The sequence below is a fragment of the Rhinatrema bivittatum genome, chromosome 1, assembly GCF_901001135.1.
Source record: "Rhinatrema bivittatum chromosome 1, aRhiBiv1.1, whole genome shotgun sequence".
Lineage (NCBI taxonomy): Eukaryota > Metazoa > Chordata > Amphibia > Gymnophiona > Rhinatrematidae > Rhinatrema > Rhinatrema bivittatum.
In genome coordinates this window covers 486,687,016-486,702,437 of record NC_042615.1, presented here as the reverse complement: position 1 = coordinate 486,702,437, position 15,422 = coordinate 486,687,016, and the positions used below count along the sequence as shown (strand labels likewise).

General features: G+C 42.0%; 1 protein-coding gene across 9 annotated transcripts in view; it reads right to left on the bottom strand.

Annotated features, from left to right (window-relative positions):
- Positions 1-11,111, bottom strand: part of HUWE1 (HECT, UBA and WWE domain containing E3 ubiquitin protein ligase 1) — a 907,188-nt gene extending 896,077 nt beyond the window's left edge. For all 9 annotated transcript variants that reach the window (XM_029607938.1, XM_029607967.1, XM_029607972.1 and 6 more), the window contains exon 1: positions 11,005-11,111. The gene's annotated coding sequence lies outside the window, so the exon portion shown is untranslated. The remainder of the gene's footprint in view (positions 1-11,004) is intronic.
- Positions 11,112-15,422: the final 4,311 nt, after the last annotated feature.

Below are 15,422 nucleotides of genomic sequence, written 5' to 3'. Positions count from 1 at the left end.
ATGTTACTGCATTTACCCCTGCACATTTGATTAAAAAGTGACGTTTTAATTCTCTTCCTGAACTTAGAATTAAGTTTCACCCCTTATTTCTATAGTAAGTGAATTCCATAGTATAAGTCGTATATAGTTAAAGACTGGTCTTCTAGTGCATTCCAATCTAACTCCCTTGGGGTAATGGCACTCACAGTAAATCCATCTAAGAATGAAGATTTCTAGTTGGTCTATTCACAGTCAAACTTGCCAGATATCTTGGCTAGCCTCTATGGATACGTTTGAAAACTAAAAATCTTAAAACCGATCCTTTGGGTAACAAGCAACCAATGTAGTTGCTCTAATGTATCAGTAACATGATCAAATATTTAATCCCTCAAATAACTTTGCAGCCATATTCTGCACTAGCTGTATTTATTTATTTTTATATACCAACATTCGATCTGAAATATCACATCGGTTTACAGTGAACAAAAAGATCTAATAAGACGTTGCCTTCATATTTTTACAGAGTAACTTAGACACAATGTTAACAACAATAGTGGAACTATAAGAAAGTTTGTTACTAGGAACATAATTATAGAGTATCAAGGGAACTAGGGAGACCTAGTCTCGATCTTTCTTACAGGATAACTTAGAGTTAACAAAAATTAAACTTAAACATAGAACAAGGTGCTACTAGGAGCACTTTCAGTGAGTGTCAATGTGATGCAGTCATAGATTTTGGGGGGGGGGGGGGGGGGGAGGTATTCTTCAGGGTGACAGAGGTTGGAGGGTGTTAGGACACTGATGGAAAGGCTTTTTTAAAGAGCCATGTTTTCAGGGGGTTTTTAAATATTTGAGTAGTGGGTTCGGTTCTTAGTTGTGCTGGTAGGTTGTTGCAAAGGGAGGGTCCTGCCACTGATAGAGCGCATTCTCTTACTGTAGTCAGGTGTGCCATTTTCAGAGAGGGAATTGGGAGGACTCCAGAGTTGGTGGAGCGGAGGTTCCTTTGGGGGATGTAGAATTGGAGGGACGCATTCAGCCAGTCGATTTTTTCATTGTTGAGTGTTTTGTGGATGAGAGTTGCCTTTTTAAAATTAATAGGGAGACCGTGAAGGAGCATATTTCAGTAGTCAATTCTTCTCAAAACAGGGATGTGAACATCACATTCTCTAAAAATGACCAAGCTCTACAAATGTATCAAAAGGTAATAAAAGCAAGTCCAGACTAAAATGATAGGACATAAGTTACGAATCCAATTGCACTCCCACTGTTTTTACAACATTCTTTACAGAAATATTGATGACTGTCAATTTAGTAGCATAATTATTAGATCTACCACGCCTCACAGATTCCAGTTTTGAGGATTCACTTTCAGTTAGTGGTCCAAAAGCCAGACTGATATAAAATCAAGACAATTAAAATCAAGCTCTTTGGGCAGTCTAGAACCCAAACAGGTGATAACTTGCAGATCTAACATGAAAAGGCTATACCTTTGTGTCTGAACCATAGCTGCAAGTGGTGCCCAGAAAAGAAAAGCATAGGTGTCAACATTGAACCACACTGCAAGGCCTTCACTTCTGAGAGATGAGATCCCCAAGCTATCCGTAAAGTACAACTATTGAGGAAGAATTTAAACTAATGTAATGGTGCCCCAGTAAGTCCCACCTCCACTGGTGGGACTTACTCTAGTCTCTGGATCACCAAGCCATGATCAATAGTATAAAAAGCAGCAACAATATCAAGACAACCCCTTCTCAATCTTTAGTTTCAAACAGGGCACAAGAGCTGTCTTTGTATTGTGGCCCTGCCTAAACACACATTTAGGAAGAAAAATATTTTTACTCTCCAAAAATCTTAAGAACTGCTCCACTACAAACTTCTTCCCCTGCCAGGCTTATGGTTCATTTTGTGACTCACGCTGTACAACCCTGTTGTCCCCTGAAAGGCTCTTGGAGCTACTGTCAAGAACAAAATCATCTTCAAGCCTTGAGATCTCACTCAGTCAGGGGGGGGTGAGTCTCCTGTGAAGTTGGCTGCAATGTCAGCAAGTGGCATCTTAGCACTCATCCCAATCTAACGCTGGTCATGCAATCAAAGAAATTGATCAGATTTACCTAACAAGACCTACCTCAGCTACAATGCCTTGGATCCTGTAAGTCACTGATTTCAAAACCTGCACTATCCTCTGTTATATCAATGTTCAATAAATTTACTTATCATAAAGTCAGACTAACCAGCCAGTAGCCTCCCCCTCCTCACTTCCACATTAGTGAAGAACCACATTCATCTATCTCCAGTCCTCCGGAACAACTCCTGACTTTAAAGAAGCATTACAAAGGACAAAGTGGAGTTGCCAGAACTTTATGTTCCTCTGATATATCCCATTTACCCCCATTGGTTTCTTTCCTTTAGTTTTACTAGCTCCTCAGTCAGTCTTCTAAGAAGGTGGTTTACCTATCTTCCATTCCTATTAGTGGCAGTTCTGTGATCCAATTCTAACCTTTCCTCGGCAAATCTGAATATTAAGCAATTCCACTTTCTCTGTCAAAATCTACAAATTCCTGTCCTTCATCTCAGAGACTTACAACTTACTTTTGCATTTCTACCTCTAATATTGAAAAACAAAAGTCTCACTCCCATATTAGCTTTTCTTTCTTCCATGTGTGCCTCTACTTTCCCAGATATTGTTGCTAGTCTTCCTCTGTGATATTGCAGTTTATGAATACTAATCTTTTTTTCCCTTTTTTCAGCTACCTCTTGGAAAACCAGTGGCCTATTTCTCCTTTTAGTTTTATTCATTTTTCTAACAATAAGGTTTATTACCTTTACAGACGGACCTTCATTTTCAGTTTTTAATTTGGTTTTGCCCAGGAATGTATCCATGTTTATCATAATAAATAGGAGAAACAGTGGAAAACAACTCATTTTTCTACAGATCTTTCTCCTGTTATAATAAATGCTGATAAATTCCTGGGGAAACAAACTGAAAATGAAGGTCCACACCCTTATATCTTCTTTTAGTTTTGCCAACTGCTCTTCTACTTCTCTTGGCTTTTCCTCATCCAGTTCATGACTCTGAGGTACTCCCCCATCTTACCAAAGTTATTTTTCCTGAAGCCCAAGACCATTGCCTTTAAATGAATCACTTCTGCCTCTGTTTTAATATTGAGCTATACCATCCTGTGATCACTGGATCCCAAGTGATCCCCTATGAATTCATAAATACTCTTCCCATTTGTAAGCATTAGGTCCAATATTGCATCCTTGCATGTTTGTTCTAATACCAGTTGGCAAAAAACAGTTCTCCCTGCTTCTAGATACCACAGTCAGAATGTCCCATAAGAACATAAGAAATTGCCATGTTGGGTCAGACCAAGGGTCCATTAAGCCCAGCATCCTGTTTCCAACAGAGGCCAAACCAGGCCACAAGAACCTGGCAATTATCCAAACACTAAGAAGATCCCATGCTACTGATGCAATTAATAGCAGTGCTATTCCCTAAGTAAATTTGATTAATAGCAGTTAATGGACTTCTCCAAGAACTTATCCAAACCTTTTTTGAACCCAGCTACACTAACTGCACTAACCACATCCTCTGGCAACAAATTCCAGAGCTTTATTTCTTGCCAGAGGATGTGGTTAGTGCAATCCCCATCAACATCAGACCGTGATTGGATCCAAAGTTTCTTCCGCTGCATGAAATGTGAGATTTTTATATTGTAGTGTATGAGTTTTTCCTGACATGGACAAGTCTACACAAAAGCTGAAATTATTTTTGCAGCTGAGGCCTAGAATGGCACAACTAGGTGTCTTTTTTACTTAGATTTCCTTGTAATTATGCTATTTCCTTTCAAAGTTACTGCTGTTTTTTCAGCCTAATCATTCAAATGGATACAAATCTATCTTTATCCTATCATGTTTCTAATCTGGTAAAAAATTCATTCTTTAAATTGCACACTTTGAAACGACTAAAACCTTTACTTTTCAAAAATGATTTTCAAACTGTACTTCAGTCTCTCCTGTTCTCAGGTTTAGACTATTGTAACAGTTTGTTTCTGGGTCTTCCAGACTCTGCGATAAAACCATTGCAGCAAATACAGAATTCAGCCGCTCGTCTCTTAGTAGGACTACCTATGAGATATCATATTTCCCCTATCTTATATAAACTTCATTGGCTCCCAATTAAATATCGAGTAAAATATAAGGTTCTCTCTATAATTCATTCACTAATTCATGACCATGATTCCACATGGCTCTGTACATCTTTACGGTTGTATAAACCAATGAGACACCTTCGATCAACATCTCAGTATTTGCTCGATGTTCCCACAGTTAGAATAGCAAGACTCAATATGACCAGGGAGAGGGCCTTTTCAGTGGCAGGACCGCTGTTGTGGAATTCTCTCCCTAACACCTTAAGGCAAATTATTAGTCATAGTGAATTTAAGAAGGCAGTTAAAACTTATTTATTTAAGATTGCATATGCTCATCTTGAAAATTGACTAATTCACTTTTTTAAGCCACATTTTTTGTAGCAATCTACTATTCAATTACACATTTTGAAGGAATATGGTTTATATGAGTTATATTTTTAGATTTATTATTTCCTTTCTATCTTTGACTATTTTTGTTAAAAAATTAGTATATCTATTTTATGAGTAGGGATTATGACAATATAATGTATTTTTATTCTTTCTATTTCTTATCTATACTTTTTTAAATTTGATGTTTTATTTTATTTTACTTTTTATTTTTGTTTTTTTTTCTTTGGTTAATGGCTCTATATAATCGAAATTTGTAAACCGTCTTGATCAAACTAGTTTGAAAAGACGGTATAGAAATATTTTTAAATAAATAAAAATAAAAAATGGATATTTGTTTTTCAGAACTTGCTTTGTTTCTTATTTACCCATACCTGTAACTAATTCTTAAGCCTGTGAGATTTGTATACTACTCAGTTTGTCATATTAGAAAGTAGTTATGTTTCATCTTTTTCTCCTGTTTTTAACATTTTTTTTCCTTGGTCGTATTGAGACTGCCTCCTTTTGGATTTGTGGACTTGATATGCCACCGATTAATACTAGATTCTGTTTTTGTTTTTATTCCTTTGCATCTATGCCATTTTTATTTCAAGTTTCTTTGGATTTATTTATTTAGCGTTTTTCTATACCGGCATTCATGATTAGAAACCACATCATGCCGGTTTACATGCAACAAGGGGTGAGAACAAGAAACGAAACATAAACAAGTGCAAGGAGATCAAAGTTACATTACAACAAGGGTCTTAAACTGGGAAGAGAAATTAGAATAAGAGAGCCAAACAGTAAGGATTACATTATTTACATTATAATGTGAAGTCTCTTGTATAGTTTGCTATCATTTAGATCGGATCTGGGAAGGCTTGTTTAAATAGCCAAGTCTTAAGCCTTTTTCTAAGTCGGTAGGCATGGTTCTTGTCTCAGATCCGGAGGGATAGAATTCCATAATGAAGGACCGGCTGTGGAAAAGGCTCGGTCTCTGAAAGTTAGGTAGTGAGTGGTTTTGGTTTGGGGAACGCGGAGTGATCCTCTGTAGGCTTCTCTGATGGGTCTAGTGGATGTGTGTTGTCTGAGTGGGATTTGATTTTTTTTTTAAACTAAATCAAATAGAAATCCCAAAACATTATCAAGCTGATCCAATGAAAAAATATGAATATCTGAAAAGCAATTGTAAAAGGACACAAAGTACTTAGAACAGGGTGTGGCTATCTTTAGTGTGGTACACTATTATAGAACTTGCTCATCACTGACCGCGCAAGTAAGAGATCCAAACAGAAGGAACATGATACTGGTCAAAAGAGTAAACTTGTTCTGACTAGCCAACAATTAGAGCAGAATTAATTTACCATACAGCTGCCTATGGAAAGTACTTCACAACTTATTCAAAAATCCCATGAAGAAAGCCTTACAGACAGGAGTTCAGAGTGTTAATGTATGAAGGGAGTTTTAACAATACCATCCAAAAGAAGCAGGGCCAACACTTCTTTACAAGTCTAGCAAATCCTGACTACCCTGGAACAGTACTCTGAGAACTTTACTACAGGTGGTAGGATTACATTGTCATCCACAAAAGTGTTACCCCAGAGGCCTGACAGTACCCTCACTGCTTCCAAGGTGTTTGTGAATAAGTCTTATCACACTGCATTCCAAAACAGATGCATTCAAAACAGAGTTGACAGGCATAAGAGAAAAGAAAGAGTAGGTACAGGATTCCCAGATTTACTTTTCTTGTCAGACAGGAGGTGTCAGTAGCAAGGTGACATGTGAAGTCTCTTATCTAGTGCTCACAGAAAAATGACTTCTGCTATAGATGATCAGGAGACAACAGAACTGCCATGCAGGGATTCTAGTGACATTCTGATAAATACAATGGAAATCAAGTTGAGATCTCTTCACTAACATATGAAGCTGAAATGTGCAAATTTATAGAGTTCCAAAGCCTAAATTTCTAGACATTCTGGGTCTGTCCCACAATGCAGGGTCATTTGGATGTGCATGTGCACCCCCTAATCAGACTGACTAATTCAGAACATAGTCCTTCCCTCACAACATGATCTGCTGCTCCTTCCTGGGAAGGACCAGAAATCTCTAATACATACAACTAAAACAATTTACCACTATATAAACACTGAAGAAAATGCCTAGACAATATCTCCTCAGTGATTTAACAATTGAGCAAACAAATAACCATGATTTTCCATTTTCAAAATTTTGAATTATATTTTAAATTTTCCATGCTTCCTGATGGGCAAGAAATTTTTTTTTTAATTTGCACAATCAAGTGTCTTGAGGTATAAGCTTGTAAAAATCATGCTTTAAAATTTTCCATTCTTGTTCATATCACTACAGTAAACAGGATTCACATGCATAATAGTGAATAGTGCATCTGAAAAGGTCAACACTGCACCAAAATGGTATGATTGTCATTGTTAGCAAATGAAACTCCTCTCTCCAAATTATTAGGACTGTATATGATACAATATTTAAGAAAAAAATGGAAATTCTCTTTAAGGCTAGAAGCACGCTAATAGCCCTGAAGTATACATGATCACAAACCAGGAAGAAGGCCATTTTCCTTTAAAAACGAAACCAGAAATACTGCTGACTCCTTTCCATGTACACCAGCTTAGTGATAAAGTTCAGACACCCATTTAATTTCTAAAATGGAGATGACCTCTTTGAAAAGAATCTACAAATAGTGCACAATCAAACTGACTGTGATAGTGCCTGTAGAACCAAGCATTATAGATACCTGCTTGCTGATAGGATGCCCCAAATCAGATTACCTAATAATACAGTGAAGATAATTATCTAATACATATTGTCAAAGGCCACTACTAGCTTATCCAAAAATCACTTGAGAAGAAACCAATTGGCACAAAATATGGCAGCTCATCTCATTTCTGTCTGTTTTCCCAAGGCTTTATAGTAGTTTCTATCTGTTTTCCCAAGGCTTTATAGTAGCTTCCTACTGACCAAAGTGGCATTTAAAATTTTGAATGGCCAGGATCTCCCTTATTTTGTTTCTCGATTACGATGTGAGTCTTCCCACTCTTATTTGTCCATTTTGGTGTGGAACAAAACAAAAAGGCTATGGCAACCAAGTATTATTTTACATGATAAATCAATGGCAAGCATTAACAGGCTTTTATCCGGAGTTACTGCCCATTGAATGGGGTTGATTTCCCAATACTAACTTTCAATGAGTTGAAGACATGAGAAATCCCAAGGTATCCTTTCCTACCGCCTGCAACACAAACAGAGTATATCCAATTACAACTACACCAGGGGTTCCCAGTCAGTCTCCATTCTGAACGAGGCCTTAAATCCAGTCCTTCAGGATCCTCAACAGCACTGGGCCTCAAGGTAATCAAATATGCAAGCCCTTCAAATATTATCACAGGTGTTTATATGTTATGAAAAATATCCAACTTGCTAATGAAAAAAATGAAGACTAGCATCAACAGTTCCAATTAATTCATTTAAATAAAGTGATAATCATACATGGAAAAATACTTCCCGAGTGTCGCGTGCTGCTAGCAATTTATTTCAAGAGTGGCATTTCATTCAGAGAGTGATCTTTATTTCATAGAGTATTTAAAATTGATATGGATTTAGTTCAGTTGAGTGTGAGCACTTTTAGGTTTTACATTTCACAGTGAAAATGTGGGACTATAATTAGAAATTAAGTGGTTTTCTCTGAAGGCGTGGACTTCAGTTTTTCTACCTATAACTGTCCCTTTATTTAAATTAATTGGAATTGTGTTGAAGCTAGCTGTATCTCATTTATATGGCATGGTGCCTCCCTGTACTGAACGCTTAGTCTAAGTGGGTACCTAAGACAGTAGGAGATTTATTTTAAAAAAATGTATACATTATCCTATATTGTAAGCAGTTTAAAAACAAGATTCACAAAACACTAACAACAATAAAAGCACACATAATACAGCAAAAGCAGTGACAACTCCTTACAATCACAGCAATGAGTAGCAGAAACAGGACTTTAAATCACGTCTCCTGGCTCCCAGCCAAGGACCATCCACTCTGCCCTGAAAACCAAGCTTGCTTAGGAAGGAAGTTTCAAATAAATTTGATAATTACTATAAAGTATTTAATTTTCCCCTCTATCACTAGATTTGGTCAAAGTGAGCTCTAGTTCATTTCCAAAGCAGTGAGAAAAAAAATATTGCTTTCTGTGATCAGATGGAAGCAAAATGTTAATGTTTATCTGAGGAACGAAATACTCAGCATGGCAGGCCATTAGTGTGTAATTCTGTTCAACAGAAACATGTTTCTAAAAGAAGCAGTAACAGAGATGGCTTTTATTTGGTAGTCTGCTTTTGAAGATGCACTACAGAACACTATTCAATTTCTTAGCGCCCTAATCTCTCCAGTTGGATATTAAATCCTCAACACAAACACAATAAACCCAACTGAAGACCATCCAACACTCATTAAGGGCTCTATTTACTAAGCATTTTCTCAGACACACAATGTGAGAAAGCCTTTAGTAAACAGGCCCTTAGAATTGGTGAGAAAGAAAATGTGGTACCAGCAAGAGAAAGGGAATACAGAAAATTCTTGTAGCTTTTTCAAGCTAAGTATTTGTAGTTATATTGACATGCTTCATTTCAGGTAATAAGTATACCTTGCAATGTGCTAACAATACACACACACAAATACCACACCCTACCCACTGAGACAGAAAACATTTGGGATTATTTTTCTTAGATTACTCCCCATTTCCAAATCTGAGTTCAGGATGAGTTACAATTCAGATACTGTAATTATTTCCCTGATCAACAGAACTTACAATCTAAGTTGTACCTGAGGCAATAGAGGATGAAGTGATTTGCCCAAGGTCATAAGGAATATTTGTAGAAGATTTGAACCCAGACTTCCTTGGTTCTCAACATGCTGCTTTAATCACTGGGCTACTCTTCTACTCCTTTTTACAATTACCCCATGAGTTTTGACAAATTCAGTATCATAGTAATACTATTAATCACGTATAACTTCACTGTACCCAAGACAGGAAAAATGAGGAAATACATAGTTCATTGTAAGAAATCATAAGTGACATCAAAGGAAATGATAAAGTATACATCTGTCATCCTACAGTTAACAAAATGTAGATGATGAATTTACCATCTGTGCTGCATGAGAAAAATGCCCAGATCAGACATATAGGTCTACTAAAAAAAAAAAAAAAAAAAGAGAAATTTCAGAGTGAAGAAACAAAGCAAGACAAAACTACAAAGACTTTCAAAAAGTTAAGTTGAATTACTGTCGAGTACATGCCTAAACTTGGGGGAAAAGCCATGAGAGATTTGTGTTTCTAACAAGCAAGTCAACAAATCTACCAAGTCTGAAAACACAATCATGACACATCAAAATAAAAGCCCAGTGAACTTCCTGGGCCACATTCATCCCAACAGCAATAATAATTTATAATTATCCCGCACACTATGAACAAACAGCGATGACAACTAAACAACCATGAATAGTTACGACCGAGGGGATCCGGGGAAGCAGAAATGTATATAGTGGATACAGATCGCAGGAGAGAAAGGACCTCCCAGCGCCATCAGAACGCCAGTCTAGAACCCTCAGAAGGAGAAAGTCACCTGAGGGAAAGGCTGAGCGGGGGATTAAACTATGCAGTTTCCCAACCCCTAGAGCAGGCCCTTTATATACTAAACAGAGAGACAGGCCAAAAGAGCGCCAAGGCTCGCACTGCACCCAGGACACGGCTTTTAACACGGAAGAGAAAGTATAAGACCACTCACAGCAGGTGAGTTAAGCGGCATTACAAGAGCGACTCTGGATGGTCCGGGAAGCGCCCAGAATAGGCGAGAACGCCTGGCCGAAAGCGTACACTTCTACAGTAACCCTGCGGACAAGACCACCGGGATCCCGGAGAAAGAGGTTAAAGGGCTAGGCCGAGGAGGCTTCCAAGAACCCCCAGCGGAGAGAAAGGGTGCGGGCCGAGGAGGAGGGGGGGGGGGTGCTCCGGGACGCAGTGCGGCTTCTTTGTTTCCCCCGTGGGGCGGTAAAACAGGGGCTTTAGGATGCGGGGAGTGGAGAGGAGGGGCGCGCAAGCAAACGCGTCAGCGAGTGACGTATGAGAACGGCGCGCGAGGACAGGTACCGGCCGCACTGCCCCCCTCCCCGCCAGTCTTTGTAACAGCAATGCGCATGCCCCGAGCGCGGACGGCACGCGACTAACCCCCCAATACCATCGGCTCTCGCATGCTCAGCGGTCCATACCCAGCCGGGGATATACAGACGCCGCCCGGATCTAGGGCACGAGCTCCCCCCAGCACGGAACGGAAGAAGAAAACCAGAAGTACAGAAAGGATGTGTGAGCAGGGCGAGGCCCCTGCCTCTTTTCTATGTGTGCTTGAGTACTGAGGGGTTCTCTCCCCTCTATACTGCTAACCCGCCCCCTATCATTCCTGCCTGCCTCAGCTCAAAGGCCTTCCCCCACCTCGGTACTTGCAGTGTTCGCGAGTGTTCTCAGCTCTCGCCTCTTCTAGTGCCGGACACAGCCGCCATCTTACATCAAGCAGTCACCGCCAGGAGACGCGCTCAATCTCGCGAGAGCCAACGAGATTACGCGCGCACGCGCAGCCCCGCCCTCCCACTGCTTACCTTACGTCCTCAAACGCTTCCCACCCCCAGCTCTATTATCTGAGGGTGGCGCTGACCCGCTCCTAACGTCTACCTCTGCCTGCACGAGCTGCCCCACCCACGGCGTCTATTTCACGCTTGCACGTGCACAAGCAGGCAGGAGCATGGCCGGCGCAGTTTTATTGCGCTTGTATAAAGAAGAGCTGAACAGGAAATGAGATTACAGGGAAGGTATGGTAGGCTATCCATCTTTTCCGCGCTGGACAAGGTTAGGTTTGCTGGGTCACCGAGGTTAACCGATCAGGTTGCTCCAGTCTTAGTTTTATTTCATTGCATACATGAATTTGTACTTCTGATTTCTTTGGTCACGTAATGGGAAAGATCCAGAAAACCGTTTCCGTATGCAATGAGGCAAAACCAGGTTTTGATCAAGCTACTCGGTTGACCTGTTGTGAGTTGGTAAACCCAGGCTCTCCCATCGCTAAGTAGGTATTAGCTTTTTTTTATTGCAGAAATTATTTCCAGTGGTCCTGCTCCTTATGTTTATTTTTCGGGACTACCTCCGACAGTTTTTAGACAGGCCATTGCTACTGCTATTTTTTTGTGCATTAATTCCTAGTGTAGGATTTCAAGTTTTGGGGTTTTTTCGTGCACTAGAGAATCCAGAATTGACCCAGAGTCTCCCTGCACGGAAAGGTCCCTTCCTGGCTCTGGCTTTCTCTAAGTGCACCCGAGATTCACGTTCATACCAAACTCAGCACGGGGCGCTGTGGTCCCTGAAAAATGGTTATTAAAATAGTTGGGTTGAAAGCGAACAGGAGCAGAAATTAAAGAAAACCCTTCCAGGTACTTGTGAAGGAAGAGTGATAGTGTAATTCTGATTGAACTGGAAGCCATAAAAACGGAAAAAGAAATGGCAAAGACAAAATCAAAGGTAATAAAAACAAATATGCTCTAACTATCCAATAACATAAGTAGGCAACTCGAGGCCTTGACTACCACAAGCCAGTCAGGTTTACATAAGTACAGAAGATTTGTCATGCTGGGTCAAACCAAACGTCCAAACAAGCCTAAAATCTTTCCAGTAATGGCCAGTCCCAATCACAAGTACCTGGCAGAATAGTATAGGGTACATAGATTCCCAGGGATAAGTGCATTGGACTTTGCCTCCAAGACCATGCCCAAACCTTTATTAAATGCAGCTACACTAATAGCTTTCACCACATCCTCTGGCAACAAATTCCAGAGCTTATGCATTGAGTTAAAAACGTACATATGTACCAGGATCAGTCCAGACCGCTGGGTTGTGTCTCCCTTCCAACAGATGGAGTCAGAGGAAAAAGCTGAAAGTCACCCCCTCTTACACTGGTGTGCCACATGCGCTCCTTCAGTATTTCTCTGACTCCAGCAGATGAGGGTGACAGAACCTGCAGTCCTGATCCTTTTTTAAAAAAGAAAACAAAGAAAACTAGAAATTGTAAGACCTAATGGTGTTTGTTTCTACCAGTGGCTAAATCAAGCTGTTTAAAAGTAGTTAGTTTTCTTTCTAGAGGTGAGTAGGCTCAGTCCTCCCGAGGCACAGCTGGGGTTAGATACCCCGTTAGCCATTTTCCTGGAGCCACTTTGTCTACCGGTGAGTAGGGGGATTTACCGGTGGGCCGGTCCCGCCCCCTTGCACCCCGAGACAGCATAATTCCTCCGGGGGCTGCCTGTGCTACGATTGTGGTCCCAGTGGTGTTTTTTTCCCCTGGGTGGCTGCGTGTCAAGTGTGGGGTTGTTTTTTTTTTAAATTGAGTTATTTTTCTACAGTGTGCACAGGTTTCCTGGGGCTCCGGAGGGGTGATTTTCTCCAATTTTTTGGCCTCGTGCTCGCTCCCTCTCCGCTGGTATGCCGCGGGGTTCAGCATGTGGGGAGCCAGTGGCGCAGCTCTCCTGCGATGGCCTTTGAACACGGTGCCTCCTGGGAGGGGGAGCAGCAGCGGGTCGTTCTCAGCGCGCTCCTGTGGCACAGGGAGGAATTCGCACCTCTGCTTGCCCCGTCCCCGTCTAGTGCGGGAATGGGGGCGTTTTGCCTCCAACACGCTCCAGTGTAGGGGAGGGGGGGGAGATCCCTCCTCCACTCTCCCTGCCGAATTTGAGCCCTGTTAGACAGCGGCTCCCAGTGCCTGCCTCCCCTCAGAGCTCTGATCCCCCCCCCCCCATGGGGGGCTTTAAAGGGGCAGCTTCCCTTTTCTTCCAAATTTGTGCTTTTAATGCACAAGGCGTTTTTAAAGGCTGAGTGGCAGGCGGAGGAGCCTCTGCCTGCGAAGTTGGCTAGGCTTTCTGGGGGTTCTGATTCCTCCAGAAGGAGGACGGGCTGTGCGGATTTGGATCTCTCCGGGACCCCGGCCTCCGATCCACCGGATCCCCCTTCGCTGGACCCTCTCCTTGTGGATATTGACGGGGATATTGATGAGCCTACCCCAGTTGAGGAGGATGACCCGAGGGTCCTCAGATTATTTCAGAGGGAGGAGCTTGATCATTTAATCCCTCATGTTCTGACGGAGCTTGGTATTGAGGCGCCACAGCCAAGCTCGGAGGCTACCAAGGGGGACCCTGTTCTCTCGGGGCTTCGGGCCCCTCCTAAAGCTTTTCCTTTTCACCCTATGCTACTACAACTCGTCACCCAAGAATGGGAGGCTCCCGAGGCCAGCCTTCGGGTGAAGCAAGCCATGGAGAAGCTCTACCCGCTGCCAGACGAGTCCTTGGCTGTCCTTAGGGTTCCAAAAGTGGACGCGGCTGTTTCAGCTATCACTAAGCGGACGACCATTCCGGTTGCAGGGGCTGCCGCTCTTAAGGATCTTCAGAATAGGTATCCATTGCCATCTCAATGTCCATTGGGATATTCTCATGGCTATTCTGGCCACAGGGGTAACATGAACTGTAGAGGCCATGTGACCTAGCAGAGTTAGAAATTGATGAGCTGTCACTTGTTTTTGCGAGCATAGCTAGTTTGCTAATAAGGAGAGTGTTTCCGCCCGATCCTCAGGTAGGAAGGCTCGTGATAGTATGGTGTTCAAGTCTGCTCCTGTGAATTGTAGTAGGTGAGACGGGATGAGATGGGACTTTTGGTAATTGATGAGAAACCCCATCGAGTGGAGTAGATTGATTGTTCGTCTGAGAGAAGCCAGAGCTCCTTGTTGAGATTGACTTCTGATGAGCCAGTCGTCTAGGTAGGGGAAAACATGTATACTTTCCTTGTGTAATTGTGCTGCTACCACTGCTAGGCATTTTGTGAATACTCTGGGCGCTGAGGCAAGTCCGAATGGTAGAATCCTGTATTGGAAATGCTGTTGACCCACCAGGAAACGCAGATACTTGCAATGAGGAGGGAAGATTGGAATGTGAGCGTAAGGGTCTTGTAGATCCAGAGAACAGAGCCAGTCTCTTGTTTGAAGAAGGGGAAGCATGGTACCTAAAGAGACCATCTTGAATTTTTCTTTCCGTAGAAATTTGTTGAGATTTCTGAGGTCTAGGATGGGGCATAGGCCTCCTGTTTTCTTTGGAATGAGGAAATAACAGGCGTAGAATCCTCCTCCCTGCTGAGGCCGGGGTACCGGTTCTACAGCTCTGGCTCTCAGAAGGGTGGATAATTCTGCTTGCAGAAGGGTAATGTGGTTTTTGTTTATCCAAAGAGACTTTGGAGGAGAGTCTTTTGGAATGGATAGGAAATTGAGTTGATAACCTCGTGATATTATGGAGAGTACCCATTGGTCTGTTGTTATCTGTAACCAATGGTTGTAATAGAAGGAGACTCGATCTCCTACTGGTACATTTGGGTTGGGATTGCGGAGATGGCTTCTGTTCTCTGGTGTTGTCTCAAAAACCTGCAGCTGGGCCTGTCTGTGGTGGCGGTTGAGGCCTAGCAGTTCTAGGTTACCTGGGCTGAGATCTTTGCTGTGGTCGGGAAGATCTACCCCTAGGTGCCGGTGGGTAATACCTTCTCAGCCTGAAGTATGGCTTTCTGGTATCCTTTCTTGGTTGACGGCAGGATGCTGAAGAAGAAGAGTCTTGTGGGACAGCAGATAACTGATGCAGTGTCTCTGTATGCTCTTTAAGTTGGGCTGCTGCTTCCTGAACCTTTGACCCAAAAAGGTTGTCGCCCACGCAGGGTAAGTCTACCAATTTATCCTGTACCTCAGGCCTGAGGTCAGAGGCTTTTAACCAGGCCCAATGGCGTGCACTGATCCCCGAAGCTGCAACCCTTGAAGAAGATTTGAAGCTGTCGTATGCAGC